A 19,757-nucleotide genomic window follows, 5' to 3' on the forward strand; every position below is an offset into this window, starting at 1 on the left:
CAACCGGACATTAACAAATTCCCATCTGCCACATAACCGCGGGCACGGCTTTCGAAAGATAATACCCTGCAGGGGTGTCCCAACTTAGCCCATCACAAGCTCTCACGGTGAACGAAGGATATTCCTTCTCCCGGGAAGACCCGATCAGTCTCGGAATCCCGGTTTACAAGACATTTCGACAATGGTAAAACAAGACCAGCAAGACCACCCGACTGTGCCGACAAATCCCGATAGGAGCTCCACATATCTCGTTCTCAGGGCACACCGGATGAGCGAAGCGTAAAGGTACCAACGTAACCCAAGTTGCCAAGGGACGGTCCCGCACGGTGCTCTAGTTTGGACCAACACTCAGAGGAGCACTGGCCCCGGGGGTTAAAATAAAGATGACCCTTGAGTCTGCAGAACCCAAGGGAAAAAGGCTTAGGTGGCAAATGTTAAAACCAAGGTTGGGCCTTGCTGGAGGAGTTTTATTCAAGGCGAACTGTCGAGGGGTTCCCATAACACCCAACCGCGTAAGGAACGCAAAATCAAGGAACATAACACCGGTATGACGGAAACTAGGGCGGCAAGAGTGGAACAAAACACCAGGCATAAGGCCGAGCCTTCCACCCTTTACCAAGTATATAGATGCATTAATTAAATAAGAGATATTGTGATATCCCAACAAAATCCATGTTCCAACATGGAACAAACTTCAACTTCACCTGCAAGTAGCAACGCTATAAGAGGGGCTGAGCAAAGCGGTAACATAGCCAAACAACGGTTTGCTAGGGAAGGCGGGTTAGAGGCTTGACATGGCAATATGGGAGGCATGATAAACAAGTGGTAGGTAGCGCGGCATAACGATAGAACGGACAACTAGCAAGCAAAGATAGAAGTGCTATCGAGGGTATGGTCATCTTGCCTGAGATCCCGCAAGGAAGAAGAACGAGTCCATGAAGAAGACAAACGGACGTAGTCGAACGAATCCTCAACTCCGGAACGAAACCGAAGCTAACGAGAGAAGCAAACCGGAAAGAAGCAAACAACATGGTAAACAACCATCACATCAACATGGCATGATGCACAATCAAGTATGATGCATGTCCGGTTTAAATAGGCATGGCATGGCAAAGTGCACAAATAATACTACAAATTAAGTGGAGCTCAATATGCAAAGAGTTGAATGTTGACGAAACACCACAAGACTTATTTAGTTCTCTCCCGTTTATGTACCCAACAATATTAAATGTTATTAAACATGGGAAGAGGTAATGCATAATAAAACTACCTATCTAGGCAAGTTTAAATGAGGCCGGAACAACAAACAACAATTCCGGAAAATCCCCATGTGCATATTTTAGATTTGGTACTGCTCTGCCTAAAACCATATTTTAATGTTGTTAAATAGTAAAACAAAGTGCACCAAGTTAATCTATGCATTTTTTCACCCTATTTACATATTAAGTTTATTTAAAACCGAGCTACGGTTATTTAGTTATGAAATAAATCATTTTAGCATGGCATTTGAGCAAATTTAAACAACCAGCATTTTAAACATTTTAAACAGGGGTGTAAGTTGCATATTATGAAACTAGATGAAATTCTAAGCATTTTACATATATAAATTATTTACATATGATGCATGGTTAATTAGTTATTAGTTGCATGATGTGCGAGGACTTTTCTGTAAAACAGCAAACTCCTGGATAAATAGCAAATTCATCCATGGAAAAAAACAGTGACTCGGGCCGAAACTGGCTGGGCCAACAGTGCAGCGGGTGCTGGGGGTGGCCTCACCTAGTGGGCCGAGGCCCAGTCGGTGTGGCTGGCTTGGCGCGGGGAGATTGAGGGCGAGCTGGGCCTTGGCGCTTGTCCACGCTGGCGCCAGATCGGGTCAACGACGGGGCGGCGCTCGTTTCCCTCGCGTATAGAGACGAGCGGGCGAGGCAGAAGCAGGGCACGACGGCGGCAGCAGAGACTTGCAGAAGGGTGGCGCGATGGACAGCGGCGACAAATCAAGGCGAAGCAAGGGGGTCCAGGACGGCGGGATCGGGGCTTGGAGCGTCCAATCTGGCCCGAGGCACGTGGAACAAGGGTGGCAAGAGCTCGGAGAAGAACCTGCAGGCCATGGCGTGGTGTTGTCTGAAGAAAAAGACAACACATTCAGAGGGGAAAACAGGGAAAGGAAGAAGAGAGAGGCGGAGATGGCAGGGCACGGCGACCTGTGGGGTCCGGTGGCGCGGCCAGGCAGGTCAACGAAGGCGCGCTGGAGGTGGAAACGAGAAGCGGCTCGATGCAGCAGAGATGCCTCACGACCTCTGCAGACGAGCGGAACGGGTTGAGGGAGAAGATGGCCGACGCGACAGGGACTCGCCGGTGACAGAGCCGTGAGTCTCGCCGGCAGGTGGAGCTCAGGGGAGGCGAGGGAAAAGCAACGGCGACGGGGACGACCATAGATGCTCCTGCGGGCTTCCTGGAGAAGACAGGGAGCAGGTGAGAGAGGGAACCAGAGGGAACGGGGAAGAAGGGAAGGGCATGGCGCTCATCTGCTGGTTTGGTCGGCCGGCGGCGGGGCTGTCGGGGTGGCCGTCGTGGAGCGGCAGCAACGGGTGGAGGCCGAGAAGAATTTGGATCGGGGGCGTGAGCTCTGGATCGAGGAGGAGCAGTGGAGAGCGATGGTTGGCTGGTGGCTGAAATCAAGGAGAAGGGGATCTCGAGGTGGATTTGGTGGAGTGGCAGCGGCGGCGATGGGTGGATGGGACAGGAGGCCTAAAATTTAGGGTCAGGGGGCTATTTATAGGAAGGGGTTAGGTTTAGGGGCTAATCGGACCCTCCGATCGTAATCGGACGGACGAGAATAAAACAGGCTTGGGAAATCCAAATAGGAAAACGGAGATGTTTTATAGATGTTTGGGGATGATCCGGACTCATCGGTCACGACAGCCTGGTTCGGGTTCGTAGCAGTTTTCGGACACGCGCAAGAGGGGGTCGGTGGTTGAGCCGAGAGGTTAGGTGGTTTGACAAGAGGGACACGAAAACACGGTTGGTCTCGGAACGGTCAACGAACGCAACGGAGAGAAGCGAGGAGCGGCAACTACGAGCGGATGCAAGTTTTATGAAAACATGCAGATGCAACAAAAGACAAAAACCCAACCACGAAGGAAAAAATCACAACACATAGCCGGAAATGGCAAGAGTTGGAGTTACAATTATGGAAAGTAACATCCGGGGTGTTACACCTAAGCATCTAGAATTGTACAAGGCCTAACATGCATCAGCAAAATAGTACTAACAACTTAGACCACTTAACCAGAGTAGCAGCAAACACTTAAGATAAACGGCAGATTAACCACCGCACAGCATAAGTTCAGACACACCATAGGACATAAGTTTTAGAGTCGACCAATGACATAAGTTCAGACACACCATAGACCATAAGTTTTAGAGTCGACCAACAAAGAAACATAGATAACATAAAAGGACACGGTGGTCCTGGGGCAGCAGCAGTAGTCTAGCAGAACATCACTTCTCTCCCTTGTTCAGTGGCGGCGCGGCGAGATGTAGTAGGGTTCATTGACTTTGATAATCTTGAGGAAGCGTCCGTAGGCCGCATGTTTAGCCAGAGTACTGGCCTTATGCTTCCTACTATATCCATTGCTAGTGGCGATCGCATGCTGAATCAAGCCATCTATGCCGCCATCGATCGCCTTGCCACAGAACGGGCGGTCAATCTTGCCATAGAAATGGTACTTGATTTTGCCAGCAATCAGATGCCTCAGGGTATACCCGCTCTTGTTGTGCCTGCTATCCATGCCATCGTCCACATCCTCGTCATCCTCCTGTGAATTAGTACACAAAGAAGAACTCAGCTATTATATTCTGCTACATTACTCTTAATTAGAATGTTTGAAAAGTACATATGTGTATGTAACATGACAACTATCTATTTGCTGGAAATAAGGCGTATATGTACATACATAATTGATCCAAAGAAATTGACATGCATAAATATGGACCGTGGAATAGTTGCATTGATAGATTAGTGCACAAGTAGTACCTAATTAACACATGAAAGAATTGATGATGTGGCTTGGTTTAATGGTACTTGATACTTGTTACAGGTGTAACTCTGATTGGAATCACAAAAATGGCTTCATTATACTCCTCCAAGTTACACACAAGGGGGGTTTGTTCTATCTACTGGAATCAAGAAACCATTATTCTGTCTGACAACAGCAATACTACTTCTCCAACATTATTAGACCCTGATAAGTTTTAGAAGGAAATTGATAAAGGAGCTATGGGCTACTATCTTTGTGCCTTAACTTGTGACTCTGATGCTACCGATGATGAAAATACTTTGGAGGAACTTAACTTGGAAAAGGAAATGTTGTCATGCAAAACAAGGGGTTTTTTGGTTCTATTTATTGGAATCGGGAATTGAATTTTAGTTTTACAAATATGAGGGGGTTTTTGTTCTGTCTATTGGAATCGGAAAAGGAAATGTTGTCATGGAAAACAGGGGTGTGAAGGAAATAATGAAGTGGTCAAAACAGGAATCTTACCAATTTGAACTGAATGTAGATGCATCATATCATAGTTAAGAAGGAGATGGGTCGACGGGTGCTGTTTTAAGAGATCAGTATGGCACCTCTGTGTCAATTCAGTACATTGCCATTATATTCCAAATGCATCATCTGTCTGCTTGATGGAGGCGGCGGCAATGAAAGAAGGCCTATCTTTGGTAGCATCTATAGGCTATCATCAAATTGTTGTAGAATGGGATTGCTTAGAAGTTGTTCAAGCTTTTAGTGGAGGTAACACATGGTGGCACAAAGGATCACGTATTATTGCTGATTGTTTTGATCTAGTTGTGGAGATAGGAATTGTTGCATTTTCTCACTGTCCTCGGGAAGCCAACGTTGTCGCACATGAGATCGCTAGAAATAGCTATGAGAATCATATATCTTGTATTTGGGTTGGTTACCCCACTTCTTTCATTCATATATCTCTTGTGAATAATGTAAGTTTGCTTACTCAATAAATAAAGCATGCCGTGATGGAATCAGATAATGAATCTCTGTTTTAGCAATACTAGTTGTTTATTTGTTCTGTCTATTCGAATCAGAAAATGAACCAGATTCAAAAACCACCATCCAACAAGAAAATCTATGCTAGATCCCTACAATCCTACATACGTACAACTAGCATGCCCATATGAAACTGATGCTCATCTAGTTAGCGATATATTTTATTCTCAAATAATCAGAGGCCAAAATGTAAGATAGAAGTTAATGGCATAACTACATTATGTTGAATGAATAATAAAACTAATGTGTGTTAAATTACAAGGAACTCATATTTGCTTAGAATACATGTACGCAAACATTCTAGCTGGGCCAGTACATGAGTAGAAAGACATCATCAATACGTGAAGAAAATGAATCAGATTCAAAAACCACCACCCAACAAGAAAATTGACGCTCATCTGCTTAACAAGAAAAATACTCCAATGCCATGAAAAAACAAAGTACTTAAAAGAAAAATAAATCTGACGAAAACAGAGGACTACCTCAGGGAGCTCGTCAATGGCATCGTCGTCGAAGTCGCTGCCCTTCCTGAAATCCATATCAAACTCCTTTATCTCGTTCTCCTCGTAGTACATCTCCTCGAGTTGGTCATGTAGCTCGCGCGTCAGCCTTACCTTCTCCTCGTCCAGATCTTCCCCCACCTTCTCCTACACAGGCTCGCCGACAGGAAGCTCAACGGCTGTGATGGCAGCGGGAGGAGGCACGGCAATGGCTGCACCGCCAGCCGTCGCCGCTACGGCGGACTAAGCCGCTCCAACCGCGGCGGCAGCCACGGCAGCAGACTGCTCTACTCCGATGGGTGCCTCCGGCTTGTCCGCCGCATCTTCACGCCTGCGCTTCATCGGCGGTCGACGACAGGAGGAGGGAGGTGTAGGAAGGGAGGAGTGGAGTGGTAAGGAAGGGAGGAGGGTTTGGGAGAGGACAAGGTGGTATGGCTGGAGTGGGAGAGGACGAGGGTTTTCTACCCGATTTGGGGAAGAAAAGCAATGTTGCTGCCTCTTGGAGTTACCGAGGGGCCGAGGGGGACGATTTGTCTCACCTACCAGGGCCTTCCACATTCCATAGTGAGGACGCGTGGGGTCGTGGCGTCGTGCACCTCGTGCTGTTTGCCCCGCGCCATCGTTCAAACTACTGACACGTGGACACCAGCAGTGGTTAGTAATGATAGATGGGTCCCACTTCTTAGAGACACACAGAGCAAAGACGTAAATGAATTTCTTAAATCATGGGGGCACATAATTTATGTGCAAAATGCATCATCAGCCCAGCGGTTACACCCACCCGATCACATACTGATGCCCCTGGTTCGAAACTCCTTCGGGTAGTTTATTAATCACACTTTTTTGCCTATGGGGTTTTAACATGTTGATCCCACATGATTGACACACACGGAGCACGTACAAACAAACTGGCCAGACAAGATGTAAATGGACCCAAAAAATTCTACATCTTTGTATCAACATGAGAAGCAAGCATGACTAGTTTCGTAAGGTTGTCGGCATTTGTATGGATTTTCTAAGGTTTTTGCAACGATAAAATGCTTAAAATACTTCTCGGAGGTGACGCAACATGCGCACGTTGTGGATCCACTGGGGTGATTGTGCCCACTCGCTGGAAAAATTTGGTGTCATTCTTAAGATGGCCAAAAATTCACCTCCTTCACCGGAGGCCGTACGGGTAGGAGGTAAGGGTCCATCTAGAAGGATGGGTTTTTCTCGACATGCTTCAAACGGACCTAAATTCTTTCTACACACTTGTACCAACATGAGAAGCATCCATGACTAGTTCCATTGATTTTGGACGTTCTCTTGATTTTCGGGCAGTTTATTAATCACACTTTTTTGCCTATGGGGTTTTAACATGTGAATCCCACATGTCATTCACACACACATGGAGCATGTACAAACAAACTTGCCGGACATGATGTAAATGGACCCAAAAAAAGTCTAAATCTTTGTATCAACATGATAAGCAAGCATAACTAGTTTGGTATGGTTGTAGGCATTTGTATGGATTTTCTAAGTTTTTTGCAACGATAAAATACTTAAAATACTTCTCGGAGGTGACGCAACATGCGCACGTTGTGGATCCACTGGGGTGGCCATGCCCACTCGTTGGAAACATTTGGTGTCATTCTTAAGATGGCCAAAAATTCACCTCCTTCACCGGAGGCCGTTCGGGTAGGAGGCAAGGGTCCATGTGGAGACGGGTTTACATGCTTCAAATGGACCTAAATTCTTTCTACACCCCTGTACCAACATGAGAAGCATCCATGACTAGTTCCATTGATTTTGGACGTTCTCTTGATTTTCGGTCAGTTCATTAATCACATTTTTTTGCCTATGGGGTTTTAACATGTGGATCCCACATGTCATTCACACACACGGAGCACGTACAAACAAACTTGCCGGACATGATGTAAATGGACCCAAAAAAATTCTACATCTTTGCATCAACATGAGAAGCAAGCATGACTAGTTTGGTAAGGTTGTCGGCATTGGTATGGATTCTCTAAGGTTTTTGCAATGATAAAATGTGTAAAATACTTCTCGGTGGTGACACAACATGCACACATTGTGAAGATGGCCAAAACTTCACCTCCTTCACCGGAGGCCTTTCGGGTAGGAGGTAAGGGTCCGTCTGGAAGGATGGGTTTTTCTCGACATGCTTCAAATGGACCTAAATTCTTTCTATACCCTTGTACCAACATGAGAAGCATCCATGACTAGTTCCATTGGTTTTGGACGTTCTCTTGATTTTCTAGGGTTTTCACAATGATAAAACCCTAAAATATTTCCCACCAGTGCCACCCTTCCCTTTGATCAGTGTGACCAGCATGTACTTAACTTAGCATCAAAGCCATGAAAACAGGAATCAGGACCGTAATTTGATATTGATCCCACACACACATGCACACACAATAGAATACAAAACAGATAACACAAATCACAGACTGCAGGTACTACGATTATTTGAGTGAAATTCGAATGCGTAACAACTGCTGGTCTTCAAATAAATCACTTGAAATACGGACACAACTAGAAATGAAGACTTTCTCAATGTCCTCAGTTCAATTTCTTGAGTCTGTTTGTCTTCTTCCTGTTTATCCTGTGTTTACACTTTCTGTACTCCGTGCTTGTTCTCATTTCATTATGATGACCATGCTTATGTTCTGTTATGTTTGCATCTGAGTACTTATTCCGCTGCAAGTAGTTCTTCGCTTAGGAATTTCCTCACCCTGAAATTCCTCAATGAATAATTCATAAAAATCGCCTATTCACCCCCCTCTAGTCGATATAACGCACTTTCAATTGGTATCAGAGCAAGGTACTCCCTTGTTCTGTGTGATTTTGGTTTAACCGCCTGGAGTTTTAGTTATGTCGACCGCAGGTATGATCAAGGTCTCTGCTGGGTGTCCTACCTTCGATGGGACAGACTACCCCTACTGGAAGAATAAGATGCGAATGCATCTTGAGGCAATTAATAACGATCTCTGGTATGTTGTGGAAAATGTTGTTCCCTCTGTCACTCCTACCATCAACGCTGCTGACGTGAAGAGATTCAAGCAACTCGACTATCAAGCGAAGAACATCATTTGTGGCCATTTGAGCAAAGGGCAGTATGGCAGAGTGAGTGCTTTGGAGACAGCTAAGCTTATGTGGGTTAGGCTGTCCAAGGTCAATGAAGGAGTCTCAACATAGCGTGACTCTCGAGTTGATGTTCTTCACAATCTCTTCAACGGCTTCAAAAGACTCAACAATGAAAATGTTCAGCAAACCTTCGATCGCCTCACTGACATCTCAAATGAGCTTCTAGCACTTGGTGCCACTGACATCGGCGACCATGAGGTGGTGAAGAAATTGCTGAGATCGCTTGATTCCTCATTTGATACTCTGGCACTGATGATACAAGAACGTGGAGACTACAAGTCACTTGATCTATCCTCGAAAGGCTAAACACTCACGAGTTCCAGGTTGCTGAGAAGAGAGATCTCTATGGTCTGAGCTATGGCAGATCACGTGCCCTGAAGGCCAAGGCAGTGTCTGAATCTAAAGGTGAAGATTCTAGTAGCAGCCTTGGTGATCCTGAAGAACTGAGCCAGGAGCTAGCAATGCTCGTGAAGAAATTCCAGAAGTTCTCAAGGCGTGGTCGCTTTGGAAAGTCCTCAAGAAGTGATGATTCCTCATCCCGTGACTACAAGAAGAGGCTATGCCACAAATGCAAGAAACCTGGTCACTACATTCAAGACTATCCTCAGTGGGAAAAGGAATCAAAGAAGAAGAAATACAAGGATTACAGTTCTGATGACTCAAAGAAGAAGAAGAAATCTTCAAAGTCTTCATCATCAAAATCCTCGAAGTCTTCATCTCACAAGAAGAGCAACTCCAAGAAGGTTCGGGCATTCATTGGCAAGGAAATGGATTCTGAAGCTGAATCTGAGGAACATGAGGAAGAGGAGGCATCTGAGGAGTCAGAATCTAGTGTGGCGAGCCTAGCCCTCGCTACTGTGTTCGTCAGCAAGTCCATCTTCAACTCTGAAGAAAATGGCTTCACCAACAAGGCTGATGAAGGCGATGATGACTACGCTCCCACCTATTGCTTCATGGAAAAGGGTGCCAAGGTACTCAAATATCCCTCCTCTGAATCAAGTGAGGATGAATCTGATGAAAACCTTAAGCCTAGCTACTCTAAACTTGCTAACATTGCTGTGAAACAACAAAAGGCTTTTGAAAAGGTTCAAAACATGCTAGACAAAAGTGATGATATGTTGGGTGAAGAAATTGATCGCTCTAAAACTTTGACTGAAAATCTTCAGAGACTTCAGTCCAAGTTTGACAATCTTCAGAGTCATCATAACACTCTCTTATCTGATCATGAGAAGCTTTCTTATGAATTTCTTCAAAGAAAGCAAGATCTTGAGAAGCTAAGGGAGAGTTATGAAGATCTTCAGAAGGAGCGTGATTCATTACTTGCTCAACAAATCAGCGCTACTCAGGAAGAATTCATTCCTCCATGTTTGAAGTGCATTGAACGTGAATCTACTAATTCTTCACCTGAATGTTCAAATGCTTCTACTGCTACAAATTCTTCACATGTCTCTACTATCACTAATCCCTCATCTGAGGATATTGCTAGTATCATTGATAATGCAGGGCTGAAGGAATTGTATATGACAGGCATGTACAAAAGCCTCAAAGGGCATCAGGCTCTTTGTGATGTGCTTAAAAAGAAGATCCTCAACAGGAACCCTAGGAAAGAGGGTATTGCCTTTGAGAGGAAACTCAATGTTGATGGAATACTGGAAGCCTGAGCAGTACCCCAAAACCTCATGGGTGGCTGCAAAGGGACCTCTAGTAGATTCATCTACTTTATCTGGCTTTACATGTGAATCTCCTCATTCTTCTGATGAGTCATTTGTCTCCAACTATAAACTGTTCACAAATCAGAATGGTGAAGTATTTGCTAGATATGTTGGCACTAACTGCAGGAACGGTTCTCCTATGAAGCAAATCTGGGTCCCCAAAAGGTGCCTTGAAAGTCTTCAGGTGAATGTCATCATGACACCACCTGTGAAGAATAGGAACCCCAGATCAAATTATTCATATGGACCAAATTCTTCATATGGATCCAAGTCCTCATATGGACCGAATTCCTCTCGTGGATCAAAGTCCTCATATGAACATCATCGTGCTAACTCTTTTGTTTCGCAGGGAAGAACTAAGGGCTATGAATATGAGCATTATTCTTCTAACCATTATGTTCATAAGTCCTCGAAGAATTTCTCTGCTTATTCATATGCTTACCCTAACTCCTCTTACGTGAAACGAAGTGGACTGGCTTCTATGCCACCTTTCTCTTATGGAGCTCGCAGAATGATGAACTCTTTGCCACCCCTTCAGATGTGGGTGGTGAAGAAAAGGAACTAATCTCTTATGCAGGGACAGGTCTCCAGACGAACTTAAACGTCTGAAGAATTTGCTAGAGACCTGAATATGCTTGAAAGGACGCAAGCTAATCATGAAGAAATGAACTTTCATTTCTCATGTCCTCATTCTGTTTTATCTGTTCCATAGCTTGATGAAATTGATCTGATGAAATTGATGTCATATTCCTCATGGATGAAGTATATGAGTTCGTGAGCTGCACTAATTCATCTGCAGGATGATCAACCCAAAGGCACTGAGTGGGTGTCCAAATCACATGACTGGTGACAAGAATCTATTGATGGACGCTCCCTTATCTCCATCGCATCTGAAGCATATCACCTACGCTGACATAGGAAAAAGCAAGGTATTGGGTCTTGGTAAGGTTGCGATCTCAAAGGATCGACACATGGACAAAGTCATGCTTGTCGAGTCCTTAGGATTCAACCTCATGTCAGTCTCAATGCTTTGTGATCTTGATATGGTTGTTATCTTTGGCAAGTATCGTTGTGTTGTGATCATGGAAGCTGACCATTCCAAAGTCTTCGAAGGCTTTAGGAGAGGAGATCTGTATATTGTTCATTTCTCTATAGGATCACAACCAGCTATATGTCTACTTGCAAAAGCTTCAGAAGGCTGGCTATGGCATCGACGACTAGGTCATGCTGGCATGAGGAACTTGCACATGCTCGCGAAGAAGAAGCATGTCATTGGCATTGAGAATGTCAAATTCCTCAAGGATCACTTGTGCGGAGACTGTGAAGCTGGAAAGATGACCAAGGCCAAGCATCTTTTATGAAGACTATCATGACTACCTCTAGACCATTAGAATTTCTTCACATGGATCTCTTTGGTCCTAACCATTATTCTGCATTCACTAATGAAGCATCTCTATATGGCTTTGTTATTGTTGATGATTACTCTCGTTACACATGGGTGCATATTGTCACTTACAAACATGAAGTGCAGGAAGTCTTCAAACGATTTTCCTCGAGGGCTTCAACCAACTTTGGTGTGAAGATAAAGCACATCAGAAGTGACAATGGAACTGAGTTCAAGAATACTGGTCTTGATGACTATCTTGATGAACTTGGTATTGCTCATGAGTTATCTGCTCCTTATACTCCTCAGCAGAATGGCGTCGTGGAGCGCAAGAATAGGACTCTTGTTGAGATGGCTCGCACTATGCTTGATGAATACAAGACGCCTTGTCATTTCTGGATTGAGGCAATTGATACTGCATGCCGCATCATCAACAGGGTATATCTTCACAAATTCTTCAAGAAGACTGCATATGAACTCCTCACTGACAAGAAACCCAATGTGAGTTATTTCAAAGTCTTCGGTGCTAAATGTTGGATTAGAGATCCTCATCACAATTATAAATTTGCACCGAAAGCACATGAAGGTTTTATGCTTGGTTACAGAAAGGACTCGCACACCTACAGAGTCTTCAACAATGTCCACCACAAAGTAGTTGAAAATGTAGATGTGCAGTTCGACGAAACTAACGGCTCGCAAAGAGAGCACCTACCTGCAGTGCTACATGAAAAATCACCTGAGAAAACTATCAAGTTTAAGGCTACTGAGGATGTCATGCCTACCGAAGAATCTGTTGAAGAAGTCATTCCAGAAAATGGTGCTCAACAAAATGCTGATCAAATTCCTCGACGACTACCCGCTCATCCTCGTGTTGCAAATGAAGTGCAGATTGAGAAAATCATCAGCGACATCAACACACCAGGTCCTCTCACATGCTTAAAAGCTTCACATTTGTCTAACTTTTGTGGGCACTTTGCTTTTGTCTTTGTCACAGAGCCCAGTAAGGTAGATGAAGCATTTCTGGAGCCTGAGTGGATTCAAGCTATGCAAGAGGAATTACATCAATTTGAGCTCAACAACGTCCGGGAACTGGTCAAACGTCCAGATCCTCGCAAGCACAATATCACCAGCACAAAGTGGATCTACCGCAACAAGCAAGATGAAAATGGCCTCGTGGTGAGGAATAAGGTGCGGCTTGTAGCTCAAGGCTACACACAGGTTGAAGGAATTGATTTCGATGAAACTTTTGCACCTGTTGCTAGACTTGAGGCTATTCGCATATTACTTGCTTATGCTAACCATCATGATATGAGTTTATATCAAATGGATGTGAAAAGTGCATTCCTCAATGGTAAGCTTGAGGAAGAAGTATATGTTGCTCAACCCCCAGTTTTTGAAGATCCAAAGCATCCTGACAAAGTCTTCAGACTCAATAAGGCCCTCTATGGCCTCAAGCAGGCCCCTCGGGCGTGGTATGATACTTTGAAGGAATTCCTCATGAAGAAAGGCTTCAAACCCGGTTCACTTGACCCAACTATTTTCACTAAATCTTATGATGGTGAATTGTTTGTGTGCCAAATATATGTTGATAATATCATTTTTGGCTGTACTGACCAACGTTACTCTGACGAATTTGGTTATATGATGAGGGAGGAATATGAAATGTCTATAATGGGAGAATTGAAATTCTTCTTAGGTATTCAAATTCGTCAACAGCGCAATGGCATCTTCATATCTCAGGAGAAATACCTCAAGGATGTATCGAGGAAATTCAGCATGCAAGATTGCAAAGGCGCCAAAATCCCTATGCCCACAAATGGCCATCTATGCACTGATGAAAATGGTATTGACTTCGATCAAAAGGTATACCACTCCATGATTGGTTCTTTATTGTATTTATGTGCATCTAGGCCAGATATTATGTTTAGTGTTTGCATGTGTGCCCAATTTCAAGCTACACGGAAGGAATCACACCATAAGGCTGTGAAGCATATTCTTCGATATCTAGATCACACACCAACACTTGGATTATGGTATCCCAAGGGCTCGACTTTTGATCTCATTGGACATTCACACTCTGACTATGCGGGTGATCATGTGGACCGCAAGTCAACATCAGGCACATGTCATTTCCTCGGACGATCCTTGGTCTGTTGGTCCTTGAAGAAACATAACTGCGTATCACTGTCTACTGCTGAAGTTGAGTACATTGTGGCTGGTTCTTACTGTTCTCAATTGCTATGGATGAAGCAAACCCTCAAGGACTACGGCATCAACGTGAAGAATGTGCCTCTCTACTGTGACAATGAGAGTGCCATCAAGATTGCTCATAACCCAGTTCAGCACTCGAAGACAAAGCACATTCAGGTTCGTCATCATTTTCTTCGTGATCATGTGTTGAAGGGCAACATTTCTATTGAGCATGTGAAGACTGAAGAATAGCTAGCCGATATCTTCACAAAGCCCTTGGATGAGAATAGATTTAGCAAGTTGCGGTGAGAGCTAAATATCCTATAATCTTCGAATGTCCTTTGAAAAGGACACACATTCTAACACTTGTGCAAAATTGATGACTTAGATTTGCAACACACGAAGAAACCTTTTTCTTCAATCAATGAAGATTAACACTCTAAGTGTGAAGAAATTAAAGAAGAATTTGATTCTCAGAGCCCTACGACAATTGTACGCGGTGTCTGAAATCATCATTCTTATACGGTGGGTCACGCCACCACCAAAAGTTGAAAATCTTCAATTTGAGTTTTTCCTCATTTTTGAATTTCCTTAGTTGTTGAAATTCTTCAACTTTTCGATGTCTTCACTCTTTTCGTTATTGTTCACTTCTAAGTTTGTGTCCTCTACAACATTCACTTATGAAGGAGCGCCAGCATTGTTTGGGTCGGTTATTGAAGTTGGGCCTGCCGCAGTGTCGTCCAAATCTTCATGCTCATCCGTGTCGCGTGATGAAGAATATGAGCTGGCCACCAAGGAGGGAACTTTGACCTTTCTGAATTTCTTCGCTGGAGGTTGAGACCAGTCAAAGTCCTGCTTGAGACCCATTTGCTTCAGATCTTCTTCACCATACAGATGAGACAGAACAGCCCAGGTGCGATCGAAGACTTCATGGAGGTAGTAGTGGTTCTTCACTTCATTGTGTGTAGCAGTCATGTTGTGAAGAATTGAACCAAACTGATGCTTAACCCATTTGTGGTTTTGATCGACCTTCTGGTGAAGACTGAGGAGAAGCTCACGATCAGTCATCACCCTTGGAGTTGTGCCTTGAGGATTTTGCTTTGAGGCATTGGCGACAGAGTCGTGGGTGGCAGATTCATCATTGGTGGAGTAAGAAGCAGCTTTGCGGAACTGACCATCCAATGGACGAATGCCTTCATCAATAACAGCAGTGGCCTTGCCCTTTTCATTAGCTGAGGAAAATGTCCGTTTGAGGTGTTCAATGGGGGGCAAGTAGCTGCCATGGTTGAGTGTGTCAGCCTTGTAGTTGAGTGAAGACCTTGATCTGAGGAATTTCATAAACCAGGGAGTGTAAGGCTTCAACTCAAATGGACATAATGCAACATTTGCCAGAGTCCTCATGAAGAAATCATTGTAATTGACAGGAATGCCATGCATGATATTGAATAGCAGATTCTTCATGATGCCAACGACCTCTTCATCATTCGAGTCGTGGCCTTTGATTGGACTTAATGTCTTTGTCAGAATGCGATAGAGAGTCTGAGGCACATACAGCAATTCCTTCACGAGGAATTTGGTCCTTCGGGCTTGACCAGGCTTCAGTGGCTTCATCAACACTTCCATGTAGTGATTTGAAAGCTCAGGTTCAAGGTATATACAACGAGCATCTTCAATGGGAGGATTGACAGGCAGGGCATGGAGCAATTCAGAGGCAGGTGCTTTGAAGTGAGTATTTTCTGTCATCTAGTCCGATACCCAAGAGTCCACATCTTCAGCATTTCCTGTGATGTGCAACGTTGCATAGAATTGAAGAATTAGCTCTTCATTCTAATCGCAAATGTCAGTGCAGAAGTTGACCAGTCCAGCATCGTGAAGAACACTGAGGACTGGCGTGAAGCAAGGCAGTTATTCCAGGTCCACGTGAGGAATATGCTCATGGTCGAAGACTTTGTCCTTGTTTAAAGCAGTGAAGAATAGAAATTGGCTTGGCTGGCAGTCCAGAAACGCTTCCTTCTAAGACGAGCAGAGTCATATGGGTTGTAATCCGTGAAGAATACATGCTCGTGAAAGAAGTTATCAGCCTTCAATTTTTGCTTCTTTGAGAAAGGATCCTTTGGCTTGGGCTGAGGAGTGTCAGTCAATTGCATCACAACCTTAGGAATCACAATCTCAAGATCCACAGATTGAGGAATTTCAGTTCCTTCTTCGGTTGCATCCTGGGTCTTCAATTCTTCAGCAGCTTGTTCATCAGCACTAGTGGCCGGAATTTCTTCATGAATGGACGGAGTGGTGTGAGGTTCTTCAGAGCCCATTTGAACTTCAGTATGCACTGGGGACTGAGGAATTTTTTGCAGAGGTGTGAACAAGCGAGAATTGGGGTGCTGACTTTCCCAAAAGTCATCATTCATCACAGGTGTTGTGCTCCCAATGTCCACATCCTCGTCTTCTTCACTCAATTCTTCAACGCCTGCCTCTTCAGCTGTGAACTGAGGCATGGGCGATCAGATGACTGGGGTTGAAGAGATTGTATCCACTTCAATTTCTTCATCCAACTGCTCTGAAGAAGCAGCAGAAGGAATATCTTCATCAGATCCGCTTGGGATCTCATATTCTTCACCAAAAGGAACGAGTTCCTTTGATGGCATGCTTGAGACAGGAACCACATCAATAGGATTCTCAAAAGAGCTTGTCAATTTATTCATCTTCTTCAAAGCTAAAGATTCTGATGAGGTTGATGCTTTAGTTTTCTTCACTGTTGCACGCTCCGCAACCTTGGTCTTCTTAGCTTCTGATGCAGAAGGAAGAATTGGACTTGGTGTAGGTGCAGGAGGAGCAGAGGAAATTGGTTCATTTTCTTCAGGCACAACTGATGCAGTTGCCCTGGCATGGTAAGTATCTTCAGGCACAGCGGTTGAAGCTTCAGCTGGCCTGGCTTGTTCTTCAGGCGCAACACTAGTGGTTGCCCTGGCAGATTCATCAGCGGCTGGGATGCAGTCATCAGCCCTGGTACTCTCAGTTTCATCAGCAGCCTGATTTTCATCAGCGGTGCTGGCATGCTCTTCAGTAGGCTGAGCAGATGCCTCAGCCTGAGGAATTTCTTGTTGCGTTGGAGCTGCAACATTGGTAGTGAATTCTTCAGCTAACTTCACAAATCTGACTTTGGCTCCCAGCCAATCAGCACGGTATGCGTCAAATTCATCACAGAAGTTTTTGATCTCACATTGAATAACCACAAGTTCATCAGTGGTCATACTGACAACATTCTTCTTTAGAAAGCGCTCCTTCTTGTACTGCGCTTTCTTCAACTGCCTGGCCTTCTCAAATTTCCATTTTTCTTTGCCTATGAAGGCGGTCAGCATATGACTTTGGCCAGGACTCAGCTTGAAGTCGGGCATAGGCGTGTTGGGGTCCTTGTGCCAGAGATCAATGAAGTCGAGGATCAACTTTGGATCCAAAAGCAGAGGCACATTTGTGCCTTTGGCTCTAGCGGCCCGATACTGTCTATCTCTGATGATTTCAGCAAGTTCCTCATCATCAGCTTCGTCTTCATCAGACGGCACTTGAAAGGCAACTTGCTTCTTGTGAGGACTTGGTCGAGAACCTCGTCCAGCAGTGGCCTTAGTCTTTAGCAGAGTGGGGCCAGTTGAGGAATGCGGAGGAGCTAAAGAACTTGCAGGGGCTCCTGAGGCAATGGAAATGCATGTTGTCCTTTGGCACGAGGTGAGATGCACAGGTGTTGAGGAGTTGGAAGGAGGAGCTAAGGACTTTGGAGGAGATGGGGCAGCTTGAGGAATTGGTCGTGAGGGCTTTGCAGAGCTGGGCCGTGAGGGCATTGCAGATGAGCTTGGCTGTGAGGACATTGGTGCAGAAGCCTTGGGCTTGTATGCGGGCTTCTTGGGCATAGCCTTCTTAGGCTTGCTAGCAAAGGCCTCAATAGCAGCAACAGCAGCAGAATCTTCATTGAATTTCTTCACTGCTTCTTTTGCCATTTTGGCCAGCTTGGCTTGACGTTTAGCCCATTCCTTCGGAAATTCCTCACCTCTTCTGATGCTAGAGGGATCAGCTTCTTGGCCAGGTGCCAATGGAGGTCTTGGGCATGGAGGGTGTACTGCAAATTTCTTCATGTACTTTGGAGTCACATATCTGTACTCCCTCCATTCTCTGGCCCATCTCCTTTCAATCTTCTGAATGCGCACTTTGCACTCATTCTTTGTTTCCTTAGGGGCTGTGCAGTACCCCGCATAGATGTCATCAGGGATCTCAAACGCAGTGTTGACTTCAGGTCTCTTCCCTCCCTTCTGAGGTTTCTTGCCGTCAGCCATTTTCTTCAGCTGAGGATTTTGAACTATTGAGTTCTCAGATGAGGTGTACAACTTTTCTTCGAGGAATGCTGCAAATGAGTTAAGTTGATGAGAACCTAGAGATTCAGTAGCATACATGTGTACCTGTGAACAGAATATAGTTGCGAAGAATTTGGAGAGGTCATATGCGTTCTCAGAAGTTTTTGCAAAAAGAACAAGTTTGAGGAATTTGACCAGATGAATCTTGAGGATTTTCACTAAGCGTTCTTTGACTTAGGTTCCACAGTTGTACAGATTGAAAATCCACACAATTGAGGAATCTTTTAAAAATGTTGCTTAGGGGAACAGATCAAGAATAGATGTTATGTGAGGTGTCTAGTGTGTGAATTTTTGAAGAATAAACACCTTTTGAAGATTTTGTAGAAATCAGAATCAACAAGGGCAGTAAAAGTAACTTTTAATTACCCTTGACGAAGAACACGACAAACTGTGAAGTGTAGGTTTAGAAGTTCGTCAGTTCGAATCTTCCACGCCCTAACTTGGCAGAGGAAGACAGCTACAGCGGCGGCGGAGTGAAGAAATCCGTGGCCGGCGCGAGTACGACGGCGACGAGGTCGAGGCAGTGAAGCTCTTCCTCACCGGCGACGATGGAAGTAGTTGCGGTGCTAGGTTTTGGAGAGCTCGAGCGAGGGAGTGAGGTCGAGCGGAGTAAAAACGAAGTGAGAAGGGGAGGGGTATTTATAGCCGAGGAGAAAAACTGCTCGTCCGAAGAAATTGGACGAACGTGCCCCTGACCCTTCTCATTCGCGTGACATGTGTCACCCACGTAATGAGAGGTGGCGATCGTGCGAGATCGTGGGTGAATAGATAAATCCTCGTGGAATGTGGAATGGTTTGAGCGGCAAAAACCAAAAATTCAGATAAGATAATTTTAATGTTTCGTTCGCAACTTCTTCAGCTGACAAGGACACAGTGAAGATTTTGAACGAGTTTGAAATAGAACGCATATGAAGAATTTGTGAATAGACTGGATTGAGTTTAGCATAGAGGGGGAAGGGTCCAATCACATTCACTTAGCATAAAAAGGCAACAAGAAGAATTAGCAATAAGTGAATGCTGTAGAGGACATAAACTCATATATATATATATATATATATATATATATATATATATATATATAGCCAATGAAGAACAACAACAGAAAGAGTGAAGACATCGAAAAGTTGAAGAATTTGAACAACTGAGGAAATTCAAAAATGAGTAAAAACTCAAATTCAAGATTTTCAACTTTTGGTGGTGGCGTGACCCACCGTATAAGAATGATGATTTCAGACACCTCCGCGTTCAACACACGTATGGAGCAACGACGTCTCCTCCTTCTTGATCCAGCAAGGGGGAAGGAGAGGTTGATGGAGATCCAGCAGCACGACGGCGTGGTGGTGGAAGTA

Source organism: Aegilops tauschii, chromosome 5 (assembly GCF_002575655.3).
Source record: "Aegilops tauschii subsp. strangulata cultivar AL8/78 chromosome 5, Aet v6.0, whole genome shotgun sequence".
NCBI lineage: Eukaryota > Viridiplantae > Streptophyta > Magnoliopsida > Poales > Poaceae > Aegilops > Aegilops tauschii.